Raw genomic sequence first — 7,162 nt, 5'->3', positions numbered from 1 at the left:
CACATTTCCTTAAGTTAAAGACAGAGATAAACTCAAATTACATTTCTAATGTTGGAGGTTTACAGCAAAACTATGGCATCAACATTATGCCTGCCCTTGATCCTTGCCACTCAAAGTATAGTCCTTGGATAGACGAGCAGCATCAGCATCACCTTGGAACTAGAAATGCAGACTTGCAGGCCCCACTCGACCTCTTAAATCAGAATCAGCATGTCAACAAGATATCTAGGGAATTTTCATGTAGTTTAGTTTGAGAAGCTCTGTCTTAAACCAACATAACCAGTATTATTCAAGAAATTGCTAAAGTGACAAACATCCTGGTTTGCTATAGATTGAGAGATTACCCTGGATTTAGTACTTTCAGTGCTAAACCCAAGCAAGTCCGAGGCAAATCAAGATGAATTAATCACCCTAAAATTGCCCTAAGTTCAACTTAAGAACTGAGGAGGAAAAAAATATGTATGTGGGAAAATTATACTCCAGATCAACTTCCATTAGTGTTAGCTCTTATCATAAATATTTCAACTCAGTTATTTTAAGCATTAAGAAAATAAATGAGGGGGTGGCTCCATAGTGTAGTGGTTAGCACATCTGCTTTTCATGCAGAAGAAGGTCCTGGGTTCATGCCCCAGGTGGAGCCACGGACCATACTCCAGGTGCACCATACTCCGGGTGCACCATATTCCATGTGCACCAGGCCCCAGGTGCACTCCACGAGCTAGCATGTGGGAGGAAATGCCCTGCCTTCAGAGATCCAGTTCTTAAGGGGAAATGGCAATATCCATAGGTCAGGGGTGGAAGGTCGGGGGAGGGAATTAAAGAGGAGGAGAAAAAGAAAATACATGAGGAACAGCTCTCTTTTCTCTGACACAATGAGATCTTTCAGCTCTTTAGGTCCCCCTATGAATCAAAACATGGAGTCCAGAGTCAAAGTCCTAAGAAGTCAAATTATTTAGTTTGTCAGTAAACTTGCCCCAGGATTAATACATTTGATAGTCTTGATAGCAAGACATTTTGTTCTATTCCTTTCCTGGTTTCTCATTCAGAATTGTTGAACTGCACCTCTGGTCTGTGTGTGATTATCTTATAGTTGCAAAACCTCTAAGGAAAGCCACCAGGGATAGAGCTATTTGCTCTCATTAGCTGGGAAAACAAGGCTCTGTTTATTCCTCATGCTACTATCAGGGGGACCCTGGTTTAATTCCAACACAGGTCTGGGTGTTGATTTCACACAAAGGGATTATCTTAGGCAGCTGTAGTTCTAAAGCAGCCTCATAGGAACCATCTAACTCCATGCAGTGTGACTAGAGAAAACTGGGTGTACAAAATAGCACCATAATTTTAACACATGTGATTAACAAATAGTTATAAAGTCAAATAAAGCAAATAAACTGCCAGTAATGCTCTCATTTATCATAGATACTGATATTGACTTAGAAATCATGCCTGATAAATGTTCCTTTTGTATAGTGATGACCCCCCAAGAGTGTAGGATGGGTAGTCATTCACTGAAGCAGATGCTACCAGTGCTCTGCCATAACTCCTTCAATCTCTTTACCATTTTTGACAGCCAGTTCTTAAATCTCTTAGTTGGCTGATTACCCTCAGGTAACTGGAGCCTGATTTGCCTGGAGACATAGAAAGTTGGAAGTGCCTTGGAATCTGTATTCCCTGAGAACATCCCCTAACCAGTGAATGACAGTGAAGAGAATTAATATTCAAGTACCATTGCCCTCTGATGGGGACAATTCTTAGATATGTTCTGCACTGTCTTCATAACTCCCCTATGAGACTGACCCAAAGCAATATTCCTTGGAACTTTGCTTGCTATCACACCCTGGCTTGGTGCCCTTTTCTTCCTTGTCCTGTTTTTCCATTCGCCTACTGCTTTTTCATAGAAAAATAATTCACTTTCACAGAAATCCTTGTCTCAACGTCTGCCTTTGGGCAACCTAACCTAAGATACTCATGTTACATAATTTGAAGAGCATCCAATCTCTCCTGTCTCAAAGAGATAGGGTTTGTACAAAGGAATATTTAAATGGCCCTCAGACATATGCAAGGACGCTCTACTGGGATCATAATAAGAGAAATGCAAATTAAAACTACATTGAGATACTATTTCTCACCTGTCAAAAAATTTCAAAGATTGACAACATATTCCATTGGTTAGGCTGTGGGGAAACAGGCACTTTCATTATGAAGTTGTTAGTACTGCAGTTCCTTTGAAGAATTTGTAACATCTTTAAAAAATTACATATACCGTTTAAACAAGCAATCCCACTTCTCGATATCTATCAAAAATACCAGATGACATATATGAAAAACTATTCATTTCACCTCTATTTGTAATAGCAAAAGATTGGAAATAACCCAAATGCCCCTCAATAGGAGACTGGTTGAATAAATGATGGTATATCTAAACAATTAAAAACTAGTTAGTGTTAAAAAGGAGAAAGGTCTCTACATACTGCTACAAAGTCATCACCTGGATATATTGTTAAAAGCAAAGAAAACAAAGTGAAGTAAAGTGTGTATAGCTTCTACCCTTAGTCTTGGAACACACACACACTTCTCTTTTCAAAAAGAATGGGAACAAAAAAAAAATTCTTGAGGGGCAGATTGGATTAAACATGACGGAGTGAGAGATGTCCCAAATCTCTCCCCTTGAAACAAAAATAAGATGAACATCTAAAATTCAACAAAAAGAACACCCAAACTGCACACCAGCACATCTGAGTATGAGATCTGTGCATAAGAGTTACCATAGGTCAGAACCCTGAGTGTCAGGCGGTGGTCTGAGAGAAACAAAGAAACTGCCTCTTGCAGCTGATGGAGCTCCCTGTAGGAGGAGAGGGAGGGGAGAAGGTGTGGTGACTTCCCTGAATAGCCCTGCCTAGAAGAGTTGTTAGTTCCACACAGCCAGTGGCAGGGCCCAGTCATCAGGGCAGAAGGCAAAGAAATGGGGACGGCAGAACAGCACGGATGGCAGAGAAACAACAGTTGATTTTTACCAGCCAGGGTTGCAAAACAGAGGCTGAATAGCAGCCCCCATCCCCCAACCTAGAGGGCCCCTCCCCCTATACCCTCCAAGACGGAACACCGTGGAGCCCCAGGGGAATCTGAGCAAATGGTACCGAAACTGTCACTAACACTGACAGGAAATGAGACTGAGGGTAGTGAGTGTGATTAAACATCTATAAGGAAAAAAGAGACATTATTAAGACTTTATATAGAGCAGAGATCCAAGAGGTTTAGACCCCACCTACTGGAAACCAAAAGAAAAACAAGCTAGGGACAATTATATAATAAATCTTTCTGGAAAAAGAAAAAGCAGAGCACACTTCCATTAATGCACAGGCGGCGAAATAGTCCATTAAATGCCATAAACAACCAAGGTGACAAGGCATCTCAGAAAGAAAGAAAAATCTCCAGAAAATAAGCTTACAGACACAGAAATATGCAATTTAAATGACAGAATTCAGGATGGTACTTCTAAAAAAAACTCAGTGAGATCCAAAACGAATCATACCAACAATTTCAAGAATTGAAAAAAAAAAAAAAGCTAGACGAGCAGAATGAGTTCTTTAGCAAGGAGATTGAAACCCTCAAAAAGAACTGAATAGACCTTCTGCAGATAGAGAACACACTGCAAGAGTTGAAAAAATGAAATAACAATCTTGGGAAATAGAGTTGACCAAATGGAGGAAAGAATCAGTGATATCAAAGACGGAAATATAGAAATAAATCAGAAAGAAGAAGAGAAACTGAAGTATGAAAAATAATGAAAGAGAAATACAAGAACTAGCTGATACCATCAGGAGAGGAAACATAAGAACAATGGGCATTATTGAAGGTGAGGAAAAGGAGTTAGAAAGCATTTTCAGACAAATAGTTGATGAGAATTTCCCAAATCTAAGGAATGAGCTGGAGCTTGGAATTCAAGAAGTCAACAGAACACCCAATTATTTCAACCCAAAAAAGGCCTTCACCAAGACAAATTGTATTAAAATTATCAAAAATCAATGACAAAGATAGAATTCTAAGGGCAGGCAGGGAAAAGAAGATGGTAATCTATAAGGAAAACCCATTAGATTATCTTCAGGCTTCTCGGCACAGACCTTACAAGCCAGAAAGGAGTGAAATTAAATATTCAAACTATTAAATGAAAGGAACTACCACTGAGAATAATGTATCCAGCTAAGCTCTCCTTTAGATATGAAGGAAAAATAAAGACCTTTCTAGACATACAAAAATTGAGGGAATTCTCTACTATGAGACCTGCACTACAGGAAATACTGAAAGAGGTCAGCTCACCGAAAATAAAATGACAAAAAGAAAATACAGAATTAGGAGTAAGATGACTAGCAAGCCGATAAAAGCAGAGTACTGCAACCCTTACTAGGAGCAGGGTATTATAAGCTTAAAATAAGAAGAGATTTGCTATAGCAAGATAGTAATGAACGTTCAGCATACATAGGGACAAATTGAGACAACAATGACTGAAAAGGGGAGGATTCAAAGATGCATATTCACAAAAGGGAATAGAGAAAAGGCATGCACAGAAGAAAAGGAACAACTGTATATATGTAACTATCTTTACATATTCGTAATGGTGACCACACAGAGAAGATTCAGAACTGAAGAATATAACATAAAACAAGAAGAGACAGAAGGAAAACCCACAAAAGACAACCAAAATAAAGAAAACAGAAACACAAAGACAAGGAAGCAATGGAAACACCAAGCTACCAGAAAGCAAAAGATAAAATGGCTATAAGAAGACCTCATATCTCAATAATCACCCTAAATGTAAATGGACCGAAGTCACAAATAAAAAGGCACAGAGTTGCAGACTGGATCAAAAAACAAAACCCAACTATACGCTGCCTCCAGGAGACATATCTCAGCTCCAAAGACAAATATAGACTCAAAGTGGAAGGGTGGAAAATGATATTTCAAGCAAATGGCATTCAGAGAAAAGCAGAAGTGGCAGTACTAATATCGGAGGAAATGGACTTCAAAATAAAAAAGGTAAAGAAAGATACTGAGGGACACTTCATAATGTTAAAGGGAACCATGCACCAAGAAGACATAACACTTCTTAATATCTATGCTCTCAATCAGGGAGCCCCGAAACATATAAAGCAATTACTAACAGAACTAAAGGGAGGAACAGACCAAAACACTATCATTGTAGGGGACCTAAATACCCCACTGTCAGCTATGGACAGATCACCCAAACAGAAAATCAGTAAGGAAATAATATCCTTAAATGACACATTAGACCAACTAGACGTAATCGACATTTACAGAGCCTTCCATCCCAAAAAAAGCTGCTTATACATTTTTCTCTGGTGTACATGGAACATTCTCAAGAATCAACCACATACTGGGACACAGAGATAGCCTCAACAAATATAAGAGGGTTGAAATTATACCAACCATATTCTCTGATCATAATGCTTTGAAACTAGAAATCAACTGTGAAAACAATGCAGGAAGAACCACAAATACATGGAGATTAAACAACATACTACTGAAGAATAACTGGCTCAGAGAAGAAGTAAAAGGAGATCAAGAAATACATTGAAACGAATGATAATGATAGTACAACATACCAAAACTTTTGGGACACGGCAAAAGCAGTCATAAGAGGAAAGCTCATATTACAGGTCTATCTCCAAAAACAAGAACAGACCCAAATAAAGAACCTAATGCTTCATCTTAAAACACTAGAAAAGGAAAAACAAATGAAGGAAAAGCCTTTGACAAAATACAGCATCCATTTATGATCACTTAACAAAATCATAAAATCTTAACAAAATCAAGATAGAAGGAAAATACCTTAATAAAGTCCATATATGACAAATCCTCAGCCAACATTATACTTAATGGTGAAAATTTTTTAAAAAATCCCTCTAAAATCAGGAGCAAGGCAAGCCTGTCCACTATCACCAGTCTTATTCAATATAACATTGGAGGTCCTAGCGAGTGTAATCAGGCAAGAGAAAGATATAAAAGGCATCCAAATAGGAAACGAAGAAATTAAACCGTCACTATATGCAGATGACATGATTCTCTATATAGAAAACCCTAAAGACTTCACAAGAACACTACTAGAAACAATAAGCAAATACAGTAAAGTCTCTGGATACAAAATCAACGTTCAAAAATTCATAGCGTTCCTATACTCTAATAATGAAGTGTCAGGAAAAGAAGTGGAAAAAATAATTCCTTTTGCAATTGCACCAAAAAGAATTAAATACCTAGGAATAAATCTTACAAAACAACTGAAAGACATATAAAATGAAAACTACAAGATCCTATTAAAAGAAATCAAAGAAGATACAAAGAAATGGAAAAATATTTCATGTTCTAGGATTAGAAAAATCAACATAGTTAAAATGAGCATGTTACCTAAAGCATTATATAGATTTAATACAATCCCCATCAAAATCTCATCGGCATTTTTAAAAGAAATAGAAGAAAAAATCATCAGATTTGTATGGAAGCATAAAATACCCCAAATTGCCTAAACTATCTTGAGAAAAAAGAACAAGGCTGGAGGCATCACTCTGCCCAACTTCAAATTATACTACAAAGCGACAGTAATCAAAACAGCATGGTATTGGTAGCAAAACAGACACACGAACCAGTGGAACAGAATCGAGAGCCCAAAAGTAAGCCCATATTTATATGGACAAATAATTTTCGACAAAAAAGCCAAAAACATACAGTGGAGAAAGGAAAGCCTCTTCAATAAATGGTGCTGGGAAAACTGGAAGGCTACCTGCAAAAGCATGAAACTAGACTGCTGTCTATCACTACACACCACAATTAACTCAAAATGGATTAAGGACCTGAATATAAGACCTGAAAGAATAAAATGCAGAGAAGAAAACATAAGAACTAAACTCAATGACCTTGGACTTAAAGAGGATTTTATGAATTTGACCTCAAAGGCAAGGGAAGTAAAAGCTAAAATAAATGAATGGGACTACATCAAACTAAAAAGCTTCTGCTCAGCAAAAGAAACCATCAACAAGAAAAAGAGACAACCATCCGAATGGGAAAATATATTTGTAAGCAACGCCTTCAATAAGGACCTAATACCCAAAATATACAAAGAACTCATACGACTCAATAACAACAACAACAA

At 37.6% G+C, this 7,162-nt stretch overlaps 1 non-coding gene across 1 annotated transcript; it reads left to right on the top strand.

Moving 5' to 3' along the window:
• The first annotated feature begins 564 nt into the window (after positions 1–564).
• On the top strand, positions 565–641 carry TRNAE-UUC. The gene has a single exon. It is a non-coding gene; the product is annotated as a tRNA-Glu (tRNA).
• Positions 642–7,162: the final 6,521 nt, after the last annotated feature.

The sequence above is a fragment of the Pteropus vampyrus genome, unplaced genomic scaffold (assembly GCF_000151845.1).
Source record: "Pteropus vampyrus isolate Shadow unplaced genomic scaffold, Pvam_2.0 Scaffold582, whole genome shotgun sequence".
NCBI classification, from domain to species: Eukaryota; Metazoa; Chordata; class Mammalia; order Chiroptera; family Pteropodidae; genus Pteropus; species Pteropus vampyrus.
The sequence above is the reverse complement of the archived record's forward strand: the minus strand, read 5'-3'. Positions and strand labels throughout refer to the sequence as shown.